Source organism: Vitis vinifera, chromosome 19 (assembly GCF_030704535.1).
Source record: "Vitis vinifera cultivar Pinot Noir 40024 chromosome 19, ASM3070453v1".
NCBI lineage: Eukaryota > Viridiplantae > Streptophyta > Magnoliopsida > Vitales > Vitaceae > Vitis > Vitis vinifera.
Genome location: NC_081823.1, coordinates 25,156,325 through 25,181,222, shown reverse-complemented (window position 1 = coordinate 25,181,222; position 24,898 = coordinate 25,156,325). Strand labels below are relative to the sequence as shown.

The window sequence follows — 24,898 nt, the reverse complement described above, 5'->3', positions numbered from 1 at the left end:
CAAGCGAGACATTGTGGAGCATAGGCAGGGGCAGCAATCAATTTCGGTTTATTACACAAAGCTTAAAGCTTTTTGGGATGAACTTTCATCCTATCATGAAGTGTTATCCTGTTCTTGTGGAGGATTAGAGAAACTTAAGGAAAGGGATGAAAAAGAGAGAGTTATGCAATTTCTCATGGGATTGAATGATAGTTATGCTGCCATTCGTGGACAAATCTTATTGATGCACCCTCTACCCGATACACGCCGAGTTTACTCACTTGTCCTTCAACAAGAAAAACAGGTTGAAGTTTCTCTCAATAATGGGAACAAGAACCATTATGCCATGCTTGCAGATCGGGACAATAAGGCGACTTCAGCACACCAGGTTCAAAAGCAAAAGACTCCACTGCACTGCTCTTATTGTGACCGTGATTATCATAGCATTGAGAAGTGTTACTACCTACATGGCTTTCCGATTGGCCACAAGCTCCATGGGAAGAACGTGAAGCCTCCCAATCAACGTCACTCAAATGCAAACAATGTGAAAGTGGAAACAAATAAGGCTGTGGAGACAGAAGCAAAACTTCTTCCAACAAATGATGGACCAAGGCTCACAACTGAGGAATATAACCAATTAATGGCTATGATTCGGAAAAACAACGGTGGTAATTCACAACATTTTGCAAATGCCACAGGTATAAATATGTCATCGTCCAAAATTATTCCGAATTGCCCACACTCAAATATGTGTTGGATTATTGATAGCGGAGCCACGGATCATGTGACTTCCTCAGCTGAATTATTAGATCCGAAGAATTTGCCCAAAACCACTACCATTAGTTTGCCAAATGGTGGTCAAGCACATATTGAGTCAATTGGTTCATTGCATGTTACCCCCCACATTAAACTTGATGACGTACTCAAAGTTCCACAATTTCAAGTTAATTTACTATCAGTTAGTAAACTAACGCGGGCATTACAATGTATAGTGATGTTTTTTTTCGATTTTTGTGTTGTGCAGGACGCTACTACGAGGAAGACGATTGGCCTGGGCAAGCAACATAATGGCCTCTACTACCTCGCACAAGACCAAAATCCAGCCTTGGCTTACGCCATTCACAAACATTCTGATCTTTGGCATCAACGTCTTGGGCACCCATCATCCGGTCCTCTTCAAGTTCTTGCTAAAGTTAATCCTAAAATTTATTTTGATTCCAAGCATGTTTGTGATATTTGCCCTTTAGCCAAACAAACTCGTTTGTCCTTTCCATCTAGTTTCATTTCTTCTCATGCACCTTTTGATTTGATACATTGTGATATTTGGGGACCACATCGAATAAATTCTCACTCTGGGGCTTGTTATTTCCTAACAATTGTTGATGATCATACTCGATATACTTGGATACATCTCATGAGTTTTAAATCTGAAACACAAGGGATATTGCAATCATTCATTTCTTGGGTGGAAACCCAATTTAATCGTTGCATTAAAACCCTTCGAACCGATAATGGGACTGAAATTTCCTCTATGAAACAGTATTTGGATACTAAGGGGATCAATTACCATCATTCATGTGCTTACACCCCCCAACAAAATGGGGTGGTTGAGAGGAAACATCGTCATCTTTTAAATGTGGGAAGAGCTCTTCGTTTTCAAGCAAACTTGCCGTTAAAATTTTGGGGGGAAAGTATTCAAACGGCTTGCTATTTAATCAATCGCTTACCTACACCCCTTCTTTCTCACAAATCGCCATACCAACTTCTCCATAACAAGCTACCTTCATATCATCATCTACGAACTTTTGGATGTCTTTGTTATGCCACCAATCTCTTACCCACACATAAATTTGATCAAAGAGCTCGTCGTTGCATATTTGTTGGTTATCCTCTTGGTCAAAAGGGTTATCGGGTTTATGATCTTGACACTAATAAATTCTTTTCTTCCCAAGATGTTGTCTTTCATGAACATATATTTCCGTTTCACACTAATCCACAAGAAGAACAACATGATGTGGTAGTTCTTCCTTTACCACAAACCTCATATGAACCCATAACCACAGAGACAACCAAACCACAAGCCGATGATCAGCCACCACCATTGCTTTCATCTCTTGAGTCTACCTCTAATGAACGCACACTTCATCTTGACACCATTGTGTCACCTCCACCTCCTACTACTCGTCGTTCTGACCGCATCAAGCAACCCAATGTCCACCTCCGGAATTTTCATCTCTACCACACCGCCAAGGTTGCTTCCAGCCAATCTTCTTCCTTGTCAGGTACGCGTCACCCTTTGACTCGGTATATTTCCTATGCACAACTCTCACCAAAATATCGGAATTTTGTTTGTGCCATCACCACTCTTGTGGAACCTACAACTTATGAACAGGCAGTATTAGATCCAAAATGGCAGGAAGCTATGGCTGCAGAACTCCATGCTCTTGAACAAAATCACACTTGGACACTCACACCTCTCCCTTACGGTCATCGTCCAATTGGGTGCAAATGGGTGTATAAGATCAAATATAACTCTGATGGCACAGTTGAGCGATACAAAGCTCGGTTGGTGGCGAAAGGCTTCACTCAACGCGAAGGGATTGACTATAAGGAGACCTTTTCTCCTGTGGCTAAGTTAACTACAGTTCGATGTTTACTTGCTATAGCTGCTGTCCGACATTGGTCACTTCACCAAATGGATGTTCAAAATGCCTTTCTCCATGGTGATTTGCTTGAAGAAGTCTATATGCAATTGCCACTCGGTTTTCGTCAACAGGGGGAGACACCTATGGTATGTCGACTCAACAAGTCATTATATGGACTTAAACAAGCCTCTCGTAGCTGGTTTCGGAAATTTTCGGCCACCATTCAACAAGATGGTTTCCATCAATCAAGGGCTGATTATTCACTTTTCACAAAGATCTCTGGTAATTCTTTCACAGCTGTGCTCATCTATGTAGATGACATGATCATCACCGGCAATGATGAGAATGTAATTGCAGCTCTTAAGGAGTCTCTCCACACCAAATTTCGCATCAAGGACCTCGGTCAATTACGATATTTCCTTGGTATTGAAGTTGCTCGTTCTACTGATGGTATTTCAATATCTCAGCGAAAATATACTCTTGATATTTTAGATGAAGCAGGCTTGCTTGGGGCCAAACCATTGTCAACACCTATGGAAGAAAATAATAAACTCCTACCCACAGTAGGAGATTTATTGAAGAATCCATCCACTTATAGAAGATTGGTCGGACAACTCATTTATCTTACCATTACAAGGCCAGAGATAAGTTATTCAGTTCACATTTTAAGCCAGTTTATGCAAGAACCAAGAAAGCCTCATTTGCATGCTGTTCATCATCTTCTACGATATCTTAAAGGTGCACCTGGACAAGGATTATATTTTCCTGCAAAAGGAAATTTGCTACTAAGAGGATTTTGTGATTCAGATTGGGCTCGATGTTCGATCACAAGACGATCTGTGACTGGATATTGTATTTTTCTTAGAGGAGCTCTCATTTCATGGAAAACCAAGAAACAGACAACAGTGTCAAGGTCATCAGTTGAATCAGAATATCGAGCAATGGCTTCCATTACATGTGAACTTACATGGCTCAGGTATTTGTTGGATGACTTGAAAGTAGAACACTCGCAACCTGCCAAACTATTCTGTGATAGTAAAGCAGCACTCCATATTGCTGCTAATCCAGTTTACCATGAACGTACCAAGCATATAGAAATTGATTGTCATGTTGTTCGAGAACGAATTCAATCAGGAGCCATAGTAACTGCTCATGTTCCATCGTCTTGCCAGCTTGCTGATTTGTTCACTAAGCCACTCAATTCATCAATTTTTCATTCCCTTCTCAGCAAGTTTGGCGTTCTTGACATACACGCTCCAACTTGAGGGGGAGTATTAAGGGAAAGGAATCAAGGATCCCGTAATTTGAGGATGATATTTGATTGTATATAGAAGATTATTTTGATTGATTGTAACTGATACGTTTGCTCATAGATTCCTAAAATAGGCTAACCAATACTTTGTATATATGTATCTTCTTCCCTTTAAGTTGATGAATGAAATATACACCAGATTTCTACTCTGTTTTCTTACAAAGGGTCTACAAAAAACGTACCTGGAAAACGCTCCCCCTGATAAGAAAATCCCCGCTTGTATATTGTCCCAAATCACTTACTCCACTTTGTCGTGCTTCCTTCTTCTCCCTCTCAAGATCCTCCAAAAAATCCCCCCATTCATACCCACCACCTATGCTTTTTATAGCAATTAGAGTCGTCCCCACTGAGGACTTCTCCTCTCTGCCAAATTCTATCTCATCCACCAAAAAAACTCCTTTTTAAAAATTTCACAAGTGAATCCATGCATATCACGTAAAGAGTCCCATCTTCGAAGAGTTTCTTTCCTTTTCAAATTCTTACCAATTTCAAAATTCTTTTTCCTCCAGTTGGCAAATTTTCCCATAAAAACATCAAATTATCAAATTAAATAAATGAATAAAATAAATAAATTAGAGAATGATGAAATAATAATAATAAATAAATGAATAAACAACAAAATAATAAACAAATAAATAAACAAGAAATAAAAAATAACTCAATAAATAAAAGTGATTGATAACAATGAAAGTAAATTAAAATAAATAAACAAATAAAAATATAGTAAATGATTAAATAAAAGTGATTGATAATAATAATAAAAAATAAAAATAAATAAGTAAATGAGATAAATGATCCATGCAACCATACAAGTCACTCTAAAAATGTCTAGTGGGCTAAGTGTGCCTAAGTGGGCCTAAATGAAGCTAGACGGGCCTAAAGTGTCTAAATGGGCCGCCTAAGTTAACCTAGACGGGTGTGGAGAGATGGTGGCTCTAAACGCTTAACTGTGGACGACGACTGTGAATGTCAAACTATGAACGACGGCTCTGAACGCCAAACTGAAAAAATGTGGTGGCCCTAAAAACTAAACTGTGGAGAGATGGTGGCTCTGAACGCCAAACTGAAAAGAGATAGTGGCTCTGAACCCCCAAACTGAAAAGAGATGGTGGCTCTGAACGCTGAAACTAAGAAGGATGACTCTGAACGTCGAACTGAGAAGAATGACTCTGAACGTCGAACTGAGAATAGATGGTGGCTCTGAACAATGAACTAAAGAAGATAAAGGCTCTAAACGCCATAACTGAGAACTGACATCTCTGAATGTCAAACTGAGAAAGACGACTCCGAACGTCGTAACTGAGAAGCGATGATGGCTCTGAACGCCAAGCTACAAGGAGATGGTGGCTTTGAACGCCAAACTGAAAAGGACGACTCTGAACGTCGAACTGAGAATGACGACTCTAAACGTCATAACTGAGAAAATATGGTGGCTCTGAACGCCAATCTGCAAGGAAATGATAAAGGGGGAAACATGCCCTAGTGTAGCGTGCCGCCACAACTCTCAATCCACTGGAAAGGTCTGAAAGAGGCTCACTGTGTCTCGAAAGATGCTCCACTAGAGAGTCGGAATGATCAAATCGATTATAAGTACAGCCTCATAATCCATCCGACTAAATCACGAGGCCTGATGATGTGTCACAATAAGTCAAGCGCCTCTAACTCAAAATGCTTTACTGGAGGAGTCCATCGTCATCTCAAATGAATGATCCACTAAGAAGTCTCAAGAGAATAGTCTAATAGGGTAACTACTGCGACCCCAACACAAAAATCTACTGAAAGGTCATGGATAGAGGGGTAGTTAAAACCCAGAAGGTTGTGCTCCTTTGGAGACCATCTCGACTAAAATCACTGAAACTGTGACCAGTAATGCAAAGAAATATCCCTCGTCCAAGTAATGAAGACTATAACAAGTCTGTGAGAATACAATCATCTCCGCAACTAAAAGAGGGAAATATGCCCCAGTATAGCTCAATGGGGACGTGTAAGAGACCTGACATGCACTCTACTGAAATGATGATGTGGGAGTTTATGCACCTGAGATAACTTCATCTAAGAATCATGACAATATCAGAAAATATGAGCTTGATTGAATGACTCAAGAAAGGCTCCACTAGAGAATCTGGACAAAATGAAAGCAAACCATTAGCCCAACGTGCATCTCATGATTGGGGACAATCATGCAAATCAATGAAGATCTACAAATCTCAACCAAAACGGAAATATGCCCTGGTATGGCATCGAATGTGTGATAGGTTGGGAAACTAGATGATATTAAATTATCCATCATTGAATGTGCAATCCTAGTCATCCACATCCATAACTGAATCGAACTCATAGATCAAAAGGCGTACCCCAAAATGAGAAACATGATGACAACCAAATGCCGAAAAATGGGGGTCTGACTAGATGGCTCTAGAGAGGCTCCACTGAGGAATCATGATAAGATAATAAACAGGTCATCATCTCAGCGTTTATCTAGTAGGTGAGGATGATCATGCGACTCCATGAGATCTGTAAATCTCAATCGAAACAGAAATATGCCCCAGTATGGAATCAGATGTAGGATAAGCCGAAAATCGGACAACATCAAATCATCCATCATCAAATGTGTGATCTTTGTCACCCAAATCCATAGCTGAATCAAACCCAAACATCAAGGAGACGTCTCCCGAAATATTTTTATAAATTTTTTTCCTTATAATTTTCTCACTATTTTCTTTCCTCTAAAAAAAAAATCATGAACCATATATAACCTAAAGAAAATAATTATAAATGTACAAACAAGTGCATAAGAGAAGACTTCTTAGCTAGAGAATTCTCTATCATAAAAATATATCCAAGTTAACCATTTTTAAGTGCTCAAATAAACCTATATACAAATATACAAATGAACTTTCATTGTTTTTGGAGTTAATTACTATTATCATAACAAAATATGGTAAAAAATAACTATGATTTTAAACCATTATTAGATGTCCTACAAATAAAAAATTATTTTAAACTATGCGTATAGATATTATTGTGAACTTATTTCTCTTTCATTCTCATTTTTATTGTTACTTAACATTAAAATAGAAATAAATAATCATTCCAACCTTACATTTCTAAGTGTATCGTGTCAAAGTTGAAGTCATCCCATCTCGTTTAGAAGACAAAAGGGGGGGAGTTTCCCTATGCTATAAAACGTGGTCTCCACCCCTTACTATTCATTAAAAAAAAAAAAAAAAGAGGCTTTCTTTCATCATTTTGTAAGATTTTAAATTCTCTCATCTTAATTGAGAGAGAGGTTGCAATTTTATCTTTATATTAATCTTTTTTTTTTTCTTGTAATTAGATATTTGGTTATAATCAACAATTTGAATATCCTCGTTTTTCAAATAAATAAAAATCAAATTTTCAATAAATAAAAATTACTTCTCCAAAAATAAATTAACAAAATTTTGTTTATGTATATCATCAAAAAAAATTCAAAAACCAATTAATTCTCCTCCGCTCATGTACCCATGTTTGATAATCCAAAACTTGGAATGGGATTACGGAAAAATCCTTAAATTCCTAATAAATTCGTGTTTGGAATGATGAAAGAAACCTAATAAATTCCTAAATAATTACTAATAAAATGGATCCCAACCTATCAAGAAAAAAGAATTATATTTTTAAACAGTAGAACGGATGAAGAATTATATGCACTGCTACTTACAGTTTTATAGTTACAAACCAGTACACAAACTTCATATGTAAATGAATTCATATTTGTGTTGGAAGAAAAAGATTCCCACTAAAGGAAAAGAGAAACCCAGAAAAGCTGTGGACCCTTTACTATGCTTGATTGATGGAAACACAAAGGAAGGAAAGAATGGGAAAATATCATACCAGAAGTGGTGGGGTGGCCTTATATTCATCTTTACAGAGCTTGACAGTCTGCATGGAAGACAATGTCATTATTACTTCAGTCTTTATTCATTATCATCTTTTCTGGGTTTTGAACACAAAAACATAAACCCAATATTCTTCTCTTCACCTCACCAACTCCTATCCATCGCCTGTTTCACTAATTTGAGTTGTTGAGAATATCAAAATATCCTCTTACAAAAAATTAACAAAAGTAAAAAATAAAAATTATTTACAAATGAACAAGTAAATATTCTTTTTGTAAAATGTTAGTAATATTTATTATTTAGAATATTATATTTTATAAAAATAAAAAATAAAAAAAGCACTCTTCATATAGGTCTTGAGTCATGAATGATGTCCAACATTTAATAATGATTAAAAGACACAAATGATATATGATGCGAATGAATGTCTTGAAAAATGTTATCAAAGAATCCGCACTTTCGGTGCTTTTCTTCTTTTCTTCCTTTATGAATCACCAAACTTTCTAAAGCATGCACAATACTTTGCTAATTTTGTTTAGAATTTATTTTTTTCCATTACCCAAATGTGAACTCATTTTGATTTTGGATATGTAATTTGAGTACATCATACACTGATTGCGGAGTCTTTTACTTGAAAAAAAAAGTGATATTTCATTATTACTTTTCTCCTTACTGATCTACAACTTTGCTGGGTTTTGTACACAACAAACATAAATCCAGAATTCTTCTCTTTTCCTCTCCAATTTCAATCCAGCACCTGTTTTCCTATTCTGATTAAGTTCTTCTTGGCTTTGAATCCCAGTCCTTGTTTTCTCCGTGGATTGTGTGAGCCCAATCCTGGATGTCGCTACTCGCTTGTGGAATTGCACTGCCAAGCGTGCTGTTTACATCCGTCATCTCCCACAAAATCTCAACTCTTTGAGAACTGCAATGGAGGAACTCAAGAACCTATACGAAGATGTGAAGGAAAGGGGTGGAACGTGAAGAGAAACTGTTAGATTAATTTTTGTAATTAATCTATAATTTGGGCCACACATGTAAATAATTAAAATGTGTGTGCTATCATTTAATTAAGCCTAAATATAGTGATCTAATTAATAATTGATTAATTGGCTTAAGGGTATAATTGTCATGAGATTATTGTGTAGATACCATTAGACAATTATTATTTCTATGAGGGGCAGAAATATAATTGTGATAAAATTAAAACTGCCCTAGCGGTTTATAAATAGGGTTATGGTTCCCATTCTACGACTACGCATTCCAATTTCTGAAAATCCTCTCAGAGAGAAATTGACACAGAATCTAGTGGTTAGAATTGGAAGACCATCTCAAAGGGTTTTCTTCCTATAAGGTTTCTCCTTCAATGGATTCAGGTATGCTTCCGCTATTATTTTTCCACTCACTGTTTTTTAACAAGACTATTCCAGTATATATGAAATTAGGGTATCCACCTTGTTAAATATTCCAATATATATGAAATTAGGGTATTTACCTTATTAACTATTCCAGTATATATGAAATTAGGGTATTCATCTTGGTTGAATTCTAACAAGTGGTATCAGAGCCTACTCCTTGATTAATTCTTTGAGTTATTATTTTAATATATGTCAATGGATTAAGATTTATGAAATATTGAGCTGATAAAATTTTTATTATTATTATTATTATTATTATTATTATTATTTAATAGCATTTTATGATATTAATATTTAAGTTATTGATCTAGCATTTTAAATAGGCTAATTAAAGCGGAAAATCACCAAAGTGACATCTTCCGTGTAGATTAGTCTGTTCGGGGTGTTAGATATTTGTGTGTATGTGATTCATGCGGGTATTGACTGGCCCAAAGGAAAGTTAATATTTGGTCAAATTGCATACATACTTGTGGTGATAAATATGTGATGATTATAAAGGTAACTTAATGTGAATAATAAATCAATCCAAAGATAGATTTATTATTTGACATAACTTATCATCAATGTTTGATCACTACAACAAGAGTACCACTTACAGTTAATATTACTGTCCAAAGACTTGATATTAATGTTGTGCTAGGTATCTTGAAATGTCATAATTTGCTTTTAAATTTAAAGATTATGTGTTTAATTGCTTATTTTATGTGAGCATGATGGTTTATTTGATTCATTTTATTTTGTTCTCGATTCAGCTTTTATATCAACTACTTCTATATCTGCCAACATCAATAATGTCCCTATGTTAAATGGGACTAATTTTAACGACTGGAAAGAGAATATGATGATTCTCTTAGGCTGCATGGATATAGACTTGGCCTTGAGAATGCCCAAACCTGATGAACTCAATGAGCAAAGTACTCAAGAGGATGAGGTTTATTGGGGTAAGTGGGAACGTTCAAATAGGCTAAGTCTTATGATCATGAAGCGCGGCATTCCAGAAGCTTTCAGGGGTGCGGTAACCGATGAGGTTACTAATGCCAGTGACTTCCTTGCGGAAATTCAAAAACGTTTTGCCAAAAACGATAAGGCTGAAACGAGCACGCTTTTAGCAAGCTTGATTTCAATGAAGTATAAAGGCAAGGGTAATGTTCGGGAGTACATCATGGAGATGTCTCATCTTGCTTCAAAACTTAAGGCTTTGAAACTCGAGTTATCTGATGATTTACTCGTGCATTTGGTTCTCATCTCTCTTCCTGCACAATTTAATCAATTCAAGGTCAGTTATAACTGTCAAAAGGATAAACGGACTCTTAATGAGCTCATTTCATTCTGTGTGCAAGAGGAAGAGAGATTGAAGCAAGACAAGACCGAAAGTGCTCATCTGGCTAGCACTTCCAAGGATAAGGGCAAACGAAAGAATAAGGATAATAAGGTTGCTACTTCTAATGGTCCAGAACAAAAGAAACAGAAAGTTGAGGTAACATGTTTCTTCTGTAATAAGCCTGGACATACTAAGAAGGAATGTACCAAGTATGCTGCTTGGCGTGTTAAGAAAGGTATGTTTCTTACTTTGGTCTGTTCTGAAGTTAATTTAGCTTCAGTATCTAGAAACACATGATGGTTAGATTCTAGTGCTACTACTCACATTTGTGTTTCTATGCAGGGTTGCCTGAGTTACCGAAAACCAAGTGATGCTGAAAGATGCATCTATGTCGAAGACGGTCAGTCGGTAGAAGTAGAGGCAATAGGGCACTTTAGATTATTATTGAAATCTGGTTATTTTTTGGATTTAATAGATACTTTTGTTGTACCGTCTTTCAGACGGAATTTAATTTCAGTTTCTGTTTTGGACAAATCAGTTTATTATTGTTCATTTGGAAACAATAGATTTACATTATCTATTAATTCAAATGCTGTAGGAACCGGTTTACTTAATGTTTATGATAATCTATATTTGTTGGAAACTATTCCGTCCTATAATGAAACCTTGCATGTGGAATCACGAGGTACGAAACGTAAATTGAATAAAGATCATTCGGCCTCATTGTGGCACAAACGCCTAGGTCATATCTCTAAATCTAGAGTTGAGCGACTTGTGTCCGATGGGATTTTGGATTCACTTGACTTTTCAGATTTTGATATTTGTGTTGAGTGTATTAAAGGAAAACAGACCAAAACAAAGAAATTAGGTGCCAATAGAGCTACAGACGTCTTAGAATTAATTCATACAGATATCTGTGGACCATACCCTATGGCATCTTGGAATGGTCAACAGTACTTTATAACATTCATAGACGACTATTCAAGATATGGCTACCTATTTCTTATACATGAGAAATCACAATCATTGGACGTGTTCAAAACATTTAAAGCAGAAGTTGAGTTACAACTCAACAAAAGAATAAAGAGCGTCAGATCTGACCGTGGTGGTGAATACTATGGTAGATATGACGGATCAGGTGAACAACGTCCAGGACCATTTGCTAAATACCTAGAGGAATGTGGGATCGTCCCTCAATACACCATGCCAAGATCACCTAGCATGAATGGTGTAGCAGAAAGACAAAACCGAACCCTTAAGGACATGGCAAGGAGTATGATTAGTCATTCTACTTTACCCGAAAAACTCTGGGGTGAAGCACTCAAAACGGCAGCTTATATCCTAAATCGGGTGCCAACTAAAGCGGCTGCTAAAACGCCTTATGAGCTTTGGACAGGTCGAAAGCCTAGTTTAAAGCATTTTCATATTTGGGGATGTCCAGCTGAAGCGAGATCTTATAAGCCTCATGAAAAGAAATTGGACTCTAAAACAGTTAGCAGCTACTTTATTGGCTATGCAGAGCGATCAAGGGGTTTTAAATTTTATGATCCTGCTATTAGGTCAATTTTTGAGATGGGAACTGCAACATTTTTTGAGGATGTTGAGTTTGGGGGGAGAAATCAGGCTAGGAATATTGTCTTTGAGGAGGAAGAGGGATCTACTATTGCTTTTGATAATGTACAGGTTTCACTACCTATCATTGATCAAGAAGTAAATTTGGATCCTCAACCAACAGACAATATTGTTCAACCCTTAATTGCAAATGAGGACATTGCTCCTGAAGAACAAACTCAACAACCTCAAGAAAATATGCCATTAAGGAGATCCACTAGAGAGAGGAGAAATGCAATTTCGGACGATTATATCGTATATCTCCAGGAACGTGAGGTAGAAAGTGGAATGATGGAAGATGATCCAATCAACTTCCAGCAAGCCATGAAAAGTTCCAACTCTCAGAAATGGATTGAAGCCATGAATGAAGAGTACAAATCTATGCAAGACAATAAAGTTTGGGAACTTGTCCCATTACCAGTTGGTACGAAGCCCATTGGTTGTAAATGGATATTTAAAACCAAGAAGGATTCAAATGGTAATGTAGAAAGATATAAAGCACGTCTTGTAGCTAAAGGCTTTACTCAAAAAGAAGGAATTGACTTCAAAGAGACCTTCTCTCCAGTTTCTACGAAGGACTCTTTCAGGATAATCATGGCACTAGTTGCACATTATGATCTTGAGTTACATCAAATCGATGTTAAAACAGCGTTTCTCAATGGTGACATTGATGAAACAATTTATATGGTACAACCAGAAAATTTTGTGTCCGAAGACTCAAAGAATATGGTTTGTAAATTAACTAAATCCATTTATGGGCTCAAGCAAGCTTCTCGTCAGTGGTACTTCAAGTTTCATCAAATTATTGTCTCATATGGTTTTGAGGCAAATCTTATGGATGAATGTGTGTATCACAAATTCAGTGGGAGTAAGTATATTTTCCTGGTTTTATATGTCGATGACATATTGCTAGCCACAAATGATATTAGCATATTGCACGACACCAAGAGATTTTTATCAAAACATTTTGAGATGAAAGATCTTGGTGATGCCTCCTTTGTCTTAGGAATCCAGATACACCGAGTTCGTTCTAGGGGTATTTTAGGATTGTCACAAAGGACCTATATTGATAAAGTCCTCCAAAGGTATGGCATGCAAAATAGCAAACCAAGTGATACCCCTGTCGCTAAAGGAGACAAATTCAGTCTTAATCAATGCCCTAAAAATAGTTTAGAAAGTCAAGAAATGCAAAAGATTCCTTATGCTTCGGCTGTGGGGAGTCTAATGTATGCTCAGGTATGTACACGTCCGGATATTGCATACATTGTTGGCATGTTAGGCAGATATCTAAGTAACCCTGGAATGGATCATTGGAGAGCAGCCAAGAGGGTTATGAGATATTTACAGAGAACAAAAGAGTACATGCTTACATATAGGAGATTGGATCAGTTAGAGTTGATTGGGTATTCCGACTCCGACTTTGCTGGATGCCAAGACAGCAGAAGATCCACATCAGGCTATATTTATCTGTTGGCTGGTGGAGCAATTTCATGGAGGTCTGGCAAACAGACACTCGTAACTTCATCCACCATGGAAGCAGAGTTTGTAGCATGTTATGAGGCATCCAATCAAGGAATATGGCTACGAAATTTTGTCACTGGGCTGCGTGTTCTGGATGGTATTGAAAGACCACTGAAGATATTTTGTGACAATAAATCAGCAGTTTTATATTCCAATAACAATAGGAGTTCTACAAAATCAAAATACATTGATATCAAGTTCCTAGTTGTAAAAGAAAAAGTACAGAGTTGACAGATATCCATAGAGCATATTGGAACAAACTCCATGATAGCGGATCCGCTTACAAAGGGATTACCACCCAAGGTCTTTCATGAGCACACTGCTCATATGGGTGTTGTCTCATTTGAGGATATCCAAATTTAGTGGGAGTTTGTATTATTCATTGTATATTGCTCTATGTTATGTTTAGACTTTATCTATACATTTGGATTGTGTTCTGCAGAAATAAAGTATTCATTTTATTGCACTCTGTTAAATTATGCTAAAGATTTGATCTCAATAAAGTTAAGTTGGACCAGTTGGAAATAGGCATGAATAGATCACATTGCATGTAATTTCCATGTTATGCACTCATGATTGATCTATGTCATTTAGCTGTGCAGATATATGTGACCATTGATTGGTCTAGTAATGATTGATGTAACAAAGGCCACCTTGATCCTATGTCAGTATAGTTAATGGACGAGATTGTTCGGATATACCCTAAGGACATGATAGCAAATTTTGAGCTCATAAGGTTAAGCACATTTATTTGATTACATATGCATGTGGCCCAGTGGGAGATTGTTAGATTAATTTTTGTAATTAATCTATAATTTGGGCCACTTATGTAAATAATTAAAATGTGTGTGCTATCATTTAATTAAGCCTAAATATAGTGATCTAATTAATAATTGATTAATTGGCTTAAGGGTATAATTGTCATGAGATTATTGTGTAGATACTATTAGACAATTATTATTTCTATGAGGGGCAGAAATATAATTGTGATAAAATTAAAACTGCCCTAGCGGTTTATAAATAGGGTTATGGTCCCCATTCTACGACTACGCATTCCAATTTCTGAAAATCCTCTCAGAGAGAAATTGACACAGAATCTAGTGGCTAGAATTGGAAGACCATCTCAAAGGGTTTTCTTCCTATAAGGTTTCTCCTTCAATGGATTCAGGTATGCTTTCGCTATTATTTTTCCACTCATTGTTTTTTAATCAGGAGATTCCAGTATATATGAAATTAGGGTATCCACCTTGTTAAATATTTCAATATATATGAAATTAGGGTATTTACCTTGTTAACTATTCCAGTATATATGAAATTAGGGTATTCATCTTGGTTGAATTCTAACAGAAACTTCAGAAGAAGCGTACTCATGTAGTCGATGGCTGGCTCCGCAATGTAGAAGCCATGGAAGAACAAGTGATGGAAATATTGGCCATAGGTGATGAAGAAATCCAGAAGATATGTCTCGGAACCTATTGTCCTAAAAACTGTGGCGCTAGCTACAAGCTTGGCAAGATGGTACTTGAAAAGATGGATGTTGTGACGGTAAAGAAGACGGAGGGCTCAAATTTCAGTGTAGTTGCTGAACCTTTGCCTGGTCCTCCCGTGATCGAGAGGCCTCTGGACAAGACTGTGGGCCAAGATTTGTTGTTTGGGAAGGTCTGGAAATGGCTCCAAGATGATGGAGAGCAGGTAAGCAGTATCGGATTATATGGAATGGGGGGTGTGGGCAAAACCACCCTCTTGACCAGGATCAACAATGAGCTCCTCAAAACCAGGCTTGAACTTGATGCAGTGATTTAGGTGACTGTGTCCAGACCAGCCAATGTGGAAAAGGTTCAGCGAGTTCTTTTCAATAAATTGGAGATTCCCAAAGATAAATGGGAAGGTAGGAGTGAGGATGAAAGGGCAAAAGAAATATTCAATGTCCTGAAGACAAAGAAATTTGTGCTCTTGTTAGACGACATATGGGGAGCAGCTGGATCTATCCAAAGTTGGTATTTGATTCGACTCATGGTAGCTTAGCTTTAAAGGCGTATCAACAAAATTTATACCTTGAATACTATTACTAAAGTAGCCAAGCTACTATAGCATAGTGGTTCTAGGATCGTTCACTGGGAAGGGTTTTCGCAAACACTAGTGATATTCAAATTAGGAAAATAGGTGATTTTCTTATGGATGTTAGCTTTAAAAGAAGATGTAAATGTTTTAGAAAGATTTAAACTAATCTAAGCTAACATTAAAGACTAAAATGAAAGGGTGCAAAAACAAGTTTCTCAAAGATAGGATAGTTATGCTCTGGCTCTTATGCAAATTGGAAATCTCAGGATAGGCTCCTCGCGTTGGGGTTGCAACTATGGTGATGCTTGCTTCCCGAACCGGTATGGATTTATCAAATCAAGTTTTAATCCTTTAAAATGGCAAAACAGATGGTAGTGAATTTCATCAATGGTTATTCACCTTAGACTTCCTTTGAATGGCTCGTAAGAGATAACTAATGGTCTAAAGCCAAAAGCTTACCAAATATTGGCAACTCAAAGTCATTCCAAGTGATAAACTCACCTTTCAATGGCCATTGAAATTGGTTCTAACGGATTAATACAAAACTTGGAATTGAAAACCTCACCTTCCAATAGCTCGTAGGAGATAACTAATGGATAGAAATCCAAAAGCTTATCAAGTATTGGCCGTTGGAAGTTGTCCAAAGGAAATAAAAACCAAACTTTGCATTAATGAACCTTTAATGAAAAACGACTACCTTACCTTCCGGGTGCGAGAAATTTCCATGGGATTGCATCCAAGCCATCACATAACATCCATACTTTGAGAAACTAAAAGTTTTAGCCAATCATCCTCTGAGGAAATGCCCTTAGAGGCTATTTGGCTACTAAGAAAATAGAAACGGGAGAGCTCTGTAAATATTCTAAGTGTCAAACGTAATATATATTATCTATATATCAATATTTGTTACAACGAATGCAAGGGGATATAAATAGAGAAGTTTTTCCAACCTTCCTAGCTAAGAAATCTTATGATTGGTGGATTACAAGGAGAAGAATGGAAATTTATACAAAAATATCCAAAAGAAAAGATCTCTTGTGGAGTCGGCAGAAATAGGGGAAAATTCGCACCACGCAAGGGGGTGTGCGAATTTGGAAGGTGTTGTGCGAAATTTTCGCACAAGCCTGGAGCAGTTGTCTTCCGAATGCCATATCTTCCTCATTTCAGCTCCAAATCATACACGGTTTAAAGCGTTGGATTCTTGACTTCCTGAGCTTTGAAATGGTATATAGCATGTAGAAAATGGACTTCGGGAAGTGCACCAAAAGTGCGAAAGAAGATTGTAGCTGCTGTCCTCTATTTTCTTCACTCTGTTTTCCTCTTCTCCATTGTTCTTTCCTTGCATACTTTGAACGACTTTGGCAAAGGGCTATGGAGCTCCAAAGCTTGGTTCTTCATGAATTTGAGCTTCCAAAAGCTTTGCCATAACTTGTCCAAGTAGCTCCTCCATCATTTGGCATGCTTGAATTGATTCATAAGCTGATAAAAACATGTAAACTTGCCACAAAATGGTTAAAACCAATTACTAAGGACCTTAATGAATTAATTGGGTTAAATGAATATGATTACTACTCAAAGGTGCTTAAAACCATTATAATTAGGTCTACAAAATAGCACTTTTTGGTAGTAATCAGTATTCTTCCTCTGAATCATCAAGATAAGTTGAAGATGGTACTTACAATGCGATCTAAAGATGTGTGCCAAGACATGGAAGTTACAGAGAGCATTGAAGCGAATTGTCTCCCATGGGAGGATGCTTTTGCTCTGTTTCAGACGAAGGTGGGATCAGACACCATAAATTCTCATCCAGATGTACCAAAGCTGGCGGAGGTGGTTGCCAGTGAGTGTTGCGGCTTACCACTTGCCCTCATCACCATAGGGCGAGCAATGGCGGGAACAAAAACACCCGAAGAACGGAGGAAAAAAATAGAAATGTTGAAGAATTATCCAGCAAAGTTTCAAGGTATGGAGAATCATCTGTTTTCACGCTTGGCATTCAGTTATGATAGCCTACCCGATGAAGCCATCAAATCATGTTTCCTATATTGCTCTTTATTTCCGGAGGATTATGAAAACTCTCATCGAAAAATTATACAACTTCGGATCGGGGAGGGTTTTCTGGATGAATATGACAACATACAAGAAGCAAGAAATCAAGGAGAATAAGTTATTAAAAGTTTACAGCTTGCATGTTTATTGGAGAATGGCAGATCTCCATTAGATGAAAAAGACGAATATTTGAAGATGCATGATGTTATTCGTGATTTGGCTTTGTGGTTGGCTCGCGAAAACGGGAAAAAGAAGAACAAATTTGTGGTAAAAGATGGAGTTGGATATATTGGAGCTAAGGAAGTTGAAAACTGGAAAGAGACACAGAGGATATCATTATTGAGGAATACCGACATTGAAGAGCTTAGGGAACCACCATATTTCCCTAACATGGAGACCTTTTTGGCAACATATAAGTTTATTCAGTCATTTCCAAATAGATTCTTTACAAACATGCCTATTATAAGAGTTTTGGATTTGTCAAACAATTTTCTTCTTAAGGAGTTACCTGTGGAGATTGGAGACTTAGTTACCTTGCAATATCTTAATTTGTCATGGACAAGTATTGAATACTTACCTGTGGAGCTCAAGAACTTGAAAAATTAAGGTGCTTGATATTGAATGATATGTATTCTCTTGAGTCACTTCCATCTCAAATGGTATCAAGTCTTTCCTCTTTGCAATTGTTTAGCATGTATAGCACAAAAGAGGAAGAGTCAGCCTTTACCGAAGATGATGAAAGAAGGTTATTAGAAGAGTTAAAGCAATTGGAACACATTGATGATATATCCATCAACCTTGCAAGTGAATCATCCATCCAATCATTATTTAACTCCCACAAGTTACAAAGATCCACAAGAGGGCTATAGTTAATTTGTAAGTATTTGAAGTTGGTCCAACTATCCCTTTATACAAAGGCACTCCATATTAGAGATTGTTTTGAATTGCAAGATGTGAAAATCAATTTTGAAAAGGAAGTGGTGGTCTACTCAAAATTCTCAAGGCACCAATGCTTGAACAACCTTTGTGATGTCGACATATATGGATGTTATCAATTGTTGAATATGACATGGCTTATTTATGCTCAAAGCCTTCAATTTCTAAGTCTTAGATTCTGCGAATCAATGGAAAAAGTGATAGATGATGAAAGGAGTGAAGTTTTAGAAATTGAAGTAGACCATTTGGGTGTATTCTCGAGACTCGTATCTCTCATTTTAAAAGGGCTACTAAAGCTAAGAAGTATATATGGATGTGCCCTACCTTTTCCATCTTTAAGATACATCCACGTGTCTGGATGTCGAAGTTTAAGGAAGCTGCCATTTCATTCCAATACTGGAGTGAGCAAGAAATTAGAGAAAATCGAGGAAGACCAAAAATGGTGGTATGAATTGAAGTGGGAGGATCAAACCATTAAGCACAACCTCACTCCATATTTTCAACCCACACAATGAGCACCCATGGCATTCATCTCATTAAAGGTAATTCTTTTTTCCTTCCTTTTTTATATATAAACGTATTTAAAATTTTTCATATTATAAATATGGCCAAAGTCAAAATTTGCATTGTGATTGTTTGAGTTGGCCTCTCAAGATATTATTTTATTTTCTATTTACAATATTATGTTAACTTTTCATGTATTTTGATTATATTTGGTTTCTCTCTAGTTTCTCACTCTACATACTTCATTAGATTGTTTGGGACTTGGGAGTCGTGGAGCCATTTGATTATGCACAACCGCCAGGTAAAATTCTTGTAGAAAAATGCAAAAATAGATTTTATTTGTGAAGATTGTTTGGCAACATCATCATTTATTTTTCTCCCACCTCCTTCTCTAGGAAACAATCCCTTAATCTCCATGAAAATCAAAAACCATAATGCAAAAGCTCAAAGGATGACACGACAATCCCCACAAGCCTTGATTAGTGCATTGTTGGATCATCACCAGGCATTTTTCATCTTTTCCACTGCACATGAGCTTGCATGTCTACAAACTTAAGCTTCAAGCTCTGATTATCTTGTTAAAGCTTTTGTTTTACTTTCATTAGTCTCTTGACAGCCTATGCCATAAAACTTGAAGATGATGATAAATATAGATTCAACGCTTTTGTATTATTGAAAGGAAGCACGAATTGGCAGTTTTTCACTTTTTTTATCCCTTTCCTTTTTTGTGGTTTTGTAGGTGCTCTGTTTGAGATTTTGGTTGACTTCATAAAAGTAGAAGATGATAAACTACTTATTTGTTGAGAAAATTAATGTAAGGAAAAAAAAAATTGGAATTTTAAATCTTAGAACTATGAAATTGATACCCAAAATCAAATATTGGGAGGTTGCCTACTGTAAATCCTAAGGAGCATTGGGGGAAAGAAGGTGAAAATTCAGAGGATTTTAGAGTGCAGCTGAAAGAAAGAGTTTTAAGGAGCTAAAACAGGGAAAACAAAGCATCAACTGAAAATCAAGAGAATACATTTGCTTCATTCATTGGGATAATCCTCTTTTCACTTCATCATGTCTCTTTATTTTATTTTTCATAAGCATTATCTGTCAGGCTGTTGGGATGTGTTTCTTTAATGCAAAACCACAAAACAAAGGAGAATAATTGGAATCAACTTCTTCCTTCTACATTTCCTTCTGCCGTTGATGCAGCAGTTGAAGATGGAGAATGATTTCACATATTTCCCTGATACACACAGCTCATGAAGTTGAAGAATGGAAAGAGACGCAGAGGATACCATTGTGGGATACCAGCATTGAAGAATTTTAAGGAACCACAATATTTCCCTCATACTAAGACCTTTCTGGCATCAAGTGAGTGTAGTGAGTCATATTTCATGTTGCCTATATTGCTTGATTGGAAACAGCCAAATTGAAGATAATTTTTTCAGTACTTGTATGCAAGGATTTTATTTTATGGTCGGATTTTCCTAAAACCTACTGTATTATATCAGAAAATAATATCTGTGAAAGTCGTTTTTCAATCCCCTTATATTTGATTTCATAGCTTTTACGTTTGGTGCGCATATTGGGTATTTGCCTCAATCTGGTGTCTCTTGGTTTACCTTCTTTAGATGTCCGCTTAACTGCTAGGCCTCAACTCATTTCAGGTAGAAACTTTCTGCTTCACTACTTCGTTAATGAATAATGTTTTCCAGAAGATATTGGGATGATGTCTAGACTAGGAAGAATTGTTTGCACTCCCAACCCCATAAGAAATTAAAAAGGAAAACAGAAAAATTAAAATCCTTGCTGCATGAAAAGATACAAAAAAGATAGGAATTCTATAGATGGATCCCTAAATCGCCATTATTGCTTTTATGTTTAAATGAGTGAGGTGAAGGTGTTTTTTTCTTCCTAACTCCAATTCCCAAACCAAATATGATTTGAAATAAAAAACAAGTTGATGTCAGAATCCAGTTTCCATTTATTATGCAGTTAGGGAATTAATACATAAAAGCACACTGCATTGTTTGCTGAATCCCAACTAGAATGAAAAACAGTAGAGGATTTTGTCTCTGAAAAGCAGAAGTGTCCAAAGGTGATGAGACTGCATTTGAGATTTATTCTGTGTGAATACTCTATTTCATTTTGTTTGTCGCTCCAACAGCCTTCAGTTTTAAACCAAATTCATGTTGGGTTTTTCCTCATGTGGAAGGCCCAAATTAAGAACCTAAAATTTAAGGCCTCTTCGGCCTTTATATAAAAGGGTTAGAAGAAGAATCCCTCTTCTTCTTCTTCTTCTTCCAATTTTTTGCAGCCACCGGAGGTAAAAAGAAAAAAAAAAGTAGAAGGAGAAAAGAGAGAGAAAGGAAGAACCATCATTTTTGAAGTTAGAGAGAAAAACTTAGTTTTTCTTCACTGTCCAAATTTCATCAAAGGTCTAATCCCGCTTTGTCTGTGGGGCGATCAACTTGAAATTTGGAGAGGTTCGTGACTCATTGATCTTCAATTTGAACAGTGGAGATCGGATTTGGAGTTCCGAACAGTCTTCTTTCAATTCGAGAATAGAGCCTCTATTTTGGTGAGTTTTCTATCCGGACGTTTTTTTATCATAAGCTCCGATCAAGGTTAATTCATGGTTCGATTGAGCTGATTTTTGGTGAACACGTTCAAAACTCATTGATCTTCATTCTGAACGGTGGAGATTGGATTTGGAGTTCGAAACAATTATATTTCAGTCCAAGAATAATAACTATGTTTGGTGAGATTTCTCCATTGTCTTTATGTCAAGTTGTTGAAATTGCCAAGATTAATTTGTCTTGAAATATGGTTTATGTATGCCTCTAGTTTTATCTAGAGAGAATAGTGTAACTCATCGATTATATTAGTGGAGTTTTTAAGTGGCCTAAGGATCCTGTGGTTTTTACTTCTCACATTGGAGAAGGTTGTCCACGTTAAAAATTGTTGGTGTTCATATACTTGTTGATGTTCACATACTTGTTGATTTGGTGAATTCTTGTTACTCTATTTGATTAATTCCTATTAGGTTCTCACAATAGGAGATAAAATCTGGTTGTGCATTGTTTGTGTTTATCCCATCAATTCATACTTCTTGTCCTCTAATTATTTGTTCAATTTTTCTATCTTGATCATGTTCTGATCCTGTTCTATAGGTTCAATGTGGTCTAGGCCGAACAGGCCACCTCTGGGCTCATGAGTCCTATGGTGTATTCCCTGACATAATGACACTTGCCAAGCCTCTTGCTGGAGGCTTACCTATCGGTGCTGTTCTAGTCACCGAACGAGTTGCTTCTGCCATAAACTTCGGTGACCATGGAAGCACTTTTTCCGGCAGCCCCCTTATCTGCAACGCTGCTCTTGCTGTCCTTGAAAAATTCTCAGAACCCAGCTTCTTAGCTAGCGCCGCCAAGAAGGGCCAACACTTGAAGCAAATTTTAACCCAAAAGTTGGGACATAACCCACATGTGAAAGAAGTACGTGGGCTTGGGCTCATTGTTGGGATTGAGCTTGACGTCTAGGCCTCGCCGCTAGTGGATGCCTATCGAGAAGCCGGCTTCCTAGTGCTCACCACTAGAAAGGGGAATGTTGTGAGGCTGGTGCCTCCATTGATCATAACAGAGGAATTTGGAGTTGGCAGCTGAGGTTCTTTCCGGGTCTCTTCCAGCACTTGATGGGAGCAATTCAAAGTAGAAGAAAGAGCATTGCTGCCTTCAGTCCAAGGTTAGGCTTAGTTGTTCTTAGTTTTGGGACAGGCATTTGTTGGGTTTTTTTTCCTCATGTGGAAGGCCCAAATTAAGAACCCAAAATTTAAGGCCTCTTAGGCCTTTATATAAAAGGGCTAGAAAAAAAAATCCCTTTTCTTCTTCTTCTTCTAATTTTTTGCAGCCACTAGAGGTAGGAGAAAAGAGAGAGAAAGAGAGAACCACCATTTTTGAAGTTAGAGAGAAAAATTCAATTTTTTTCTTCACTGCCCATATTTCATCAAAGGCCCGATCCCGCTTCATCTGTGGGCCGATCGACCTGAAATTTGGAGGAAAGGTTCCTGACTCATTGATCTTCATTCTGAACGGTGAAGATCGGATTTGGAGATCCGAAAAGTCGTCTTTCAGTCCAAGAACAGAGCCTCCATTTTGATGCATTTTCTATCCGGACAGTTTTGATCATGAACTCCAATCAAGGTTAATCCGTGGTTCAATTGAGTCGATTTTTGGAGAACACATTCGTAACTCATTGATCTTCATTCTGAACGGTGAAAATTGGATTTGGAGTTCAAAAAAGTTATCTTTCAGTCCGAGAACAGTGGTATGTTTGGTGAGATCTCTCCATTGTTTTTATGCAAAGTTGTTGAAATTGCCAAGATCAATTTGTCTTGAGATATGGTTATGTATGCCTCTAGTTTTATCTAGAGAGAATTGTGTAACCCATTAATTATATTAGTGGAGTTTTTAAGTGGCCTAAGGGTCCCGTGGTTTTTACTTCTCATATTGGAGAAGGTTTTCCACGCTAAAATTATTAGTGTTCATATGCTTGTTGATTGGGTGAATTTTTGCTTCTCTACTTGATTAATTCCTATTAGGTTCTCACAAGAGGGAATAAAACCTAGTTGTTTATTGTTTGTATTTACCCCATCAAAGTGGTATCAAAGCCAAGTTCAATATAATCTGTGTCTTGTGTAGAACAATGGAAAGCAATATAAGTAGAATGATTACCCTGAATGACTCCAATTATCATGTTTGGAAAGGAAAGATGGAAGACTTATTGTATGTGAAGGATTATTATTTGCCTGTGTTTGCTTCTGAAAAACTAGAAAATAAAACTGATGCAGAATGGAATTTACTTTATCGGCAGGTTTGTGGTTATATCAAACAGTAAATAGATGATAATGTTCTCAATTATGTTAGTGAAGAGAAAAATGCACATAGTTTATGGAACAAGCTCGAACAGTTATATGCTCGAAAGACTGGTAATAATAAGTTGTTTATGATCAAGAAGATGATTAGCTTGAAGTATCAAGATGGAACTCCTATGACAGATCACTTGAATACATTCCAAGGTATTATTAATCAGTTGGCTGGAATGAATATCAAGTTTGAGGAAGAAGTGCAAGGGTTGTGGCTTCTTGGTACATTGCCGGACTTGTGGGAGACATTTAGAACTTCCTTGTCTAACTTAACCCCGGATGGTACTATGAATATGGATTTGGTTAAGAGTTGTGTTCTGAATGAAGAGATGAGAAGAAAGTCATAGGGTTCTTCTTCATAGTCAGATGTCCTAGTTACTGAAAAGAAAGGGAGGAGTAAAAGTAGAGGTCTGAAGAATAGAAACAGCAGCAAAAGCAAGACTAACAAGTTTTCCAATGTTGAGTGTCATTATTGCCATTTAAAAGGCCATATAAGAAAGTATTGTCGCCAATTGAAGAGAGATATGAAACAAGGGAAAGTGAAGGACAAGAAGAATGACAATGATGATGAAGATGATCGAGTTGCCACTACCACTTCAGATTTCCTTATTGTTTATGATAGTGATGTTGTTAATTTTGCTTGCCAGGAGACTAGTTGGGTGATTGATAGCGGTGCCTCAATCCATGCTACACCTCGGAAAGATTTCTTTACATCCTACACATCTAGTGACTTTGGAAGTGTTAG

The 24,898-nt window shown here is 36.9% G+C and overlaps 2 pseudogenes; both read left to right on the top strand.

Annotated features, from left to right (window-relative positions):
* Positions 1-8,612: 8,612 nt before the first annotated feature.
* LOC109121792 (probable disease resistance protein At5g63020) lies at positions 8,613-19,249 on the top strand (annotated as a pseudogene).
* A 3,189-nt stretch (positions 19,250-22,438) lies between these two features.
* LOC132253426 (acetylornithine aminotransferase, mitochondrial-like) lies at positions 22,439-23,004 on the top strand (annotated as a pseudogene).
* Positions 23,005-24,898: the final 1,894 nt, after the last annotated feature.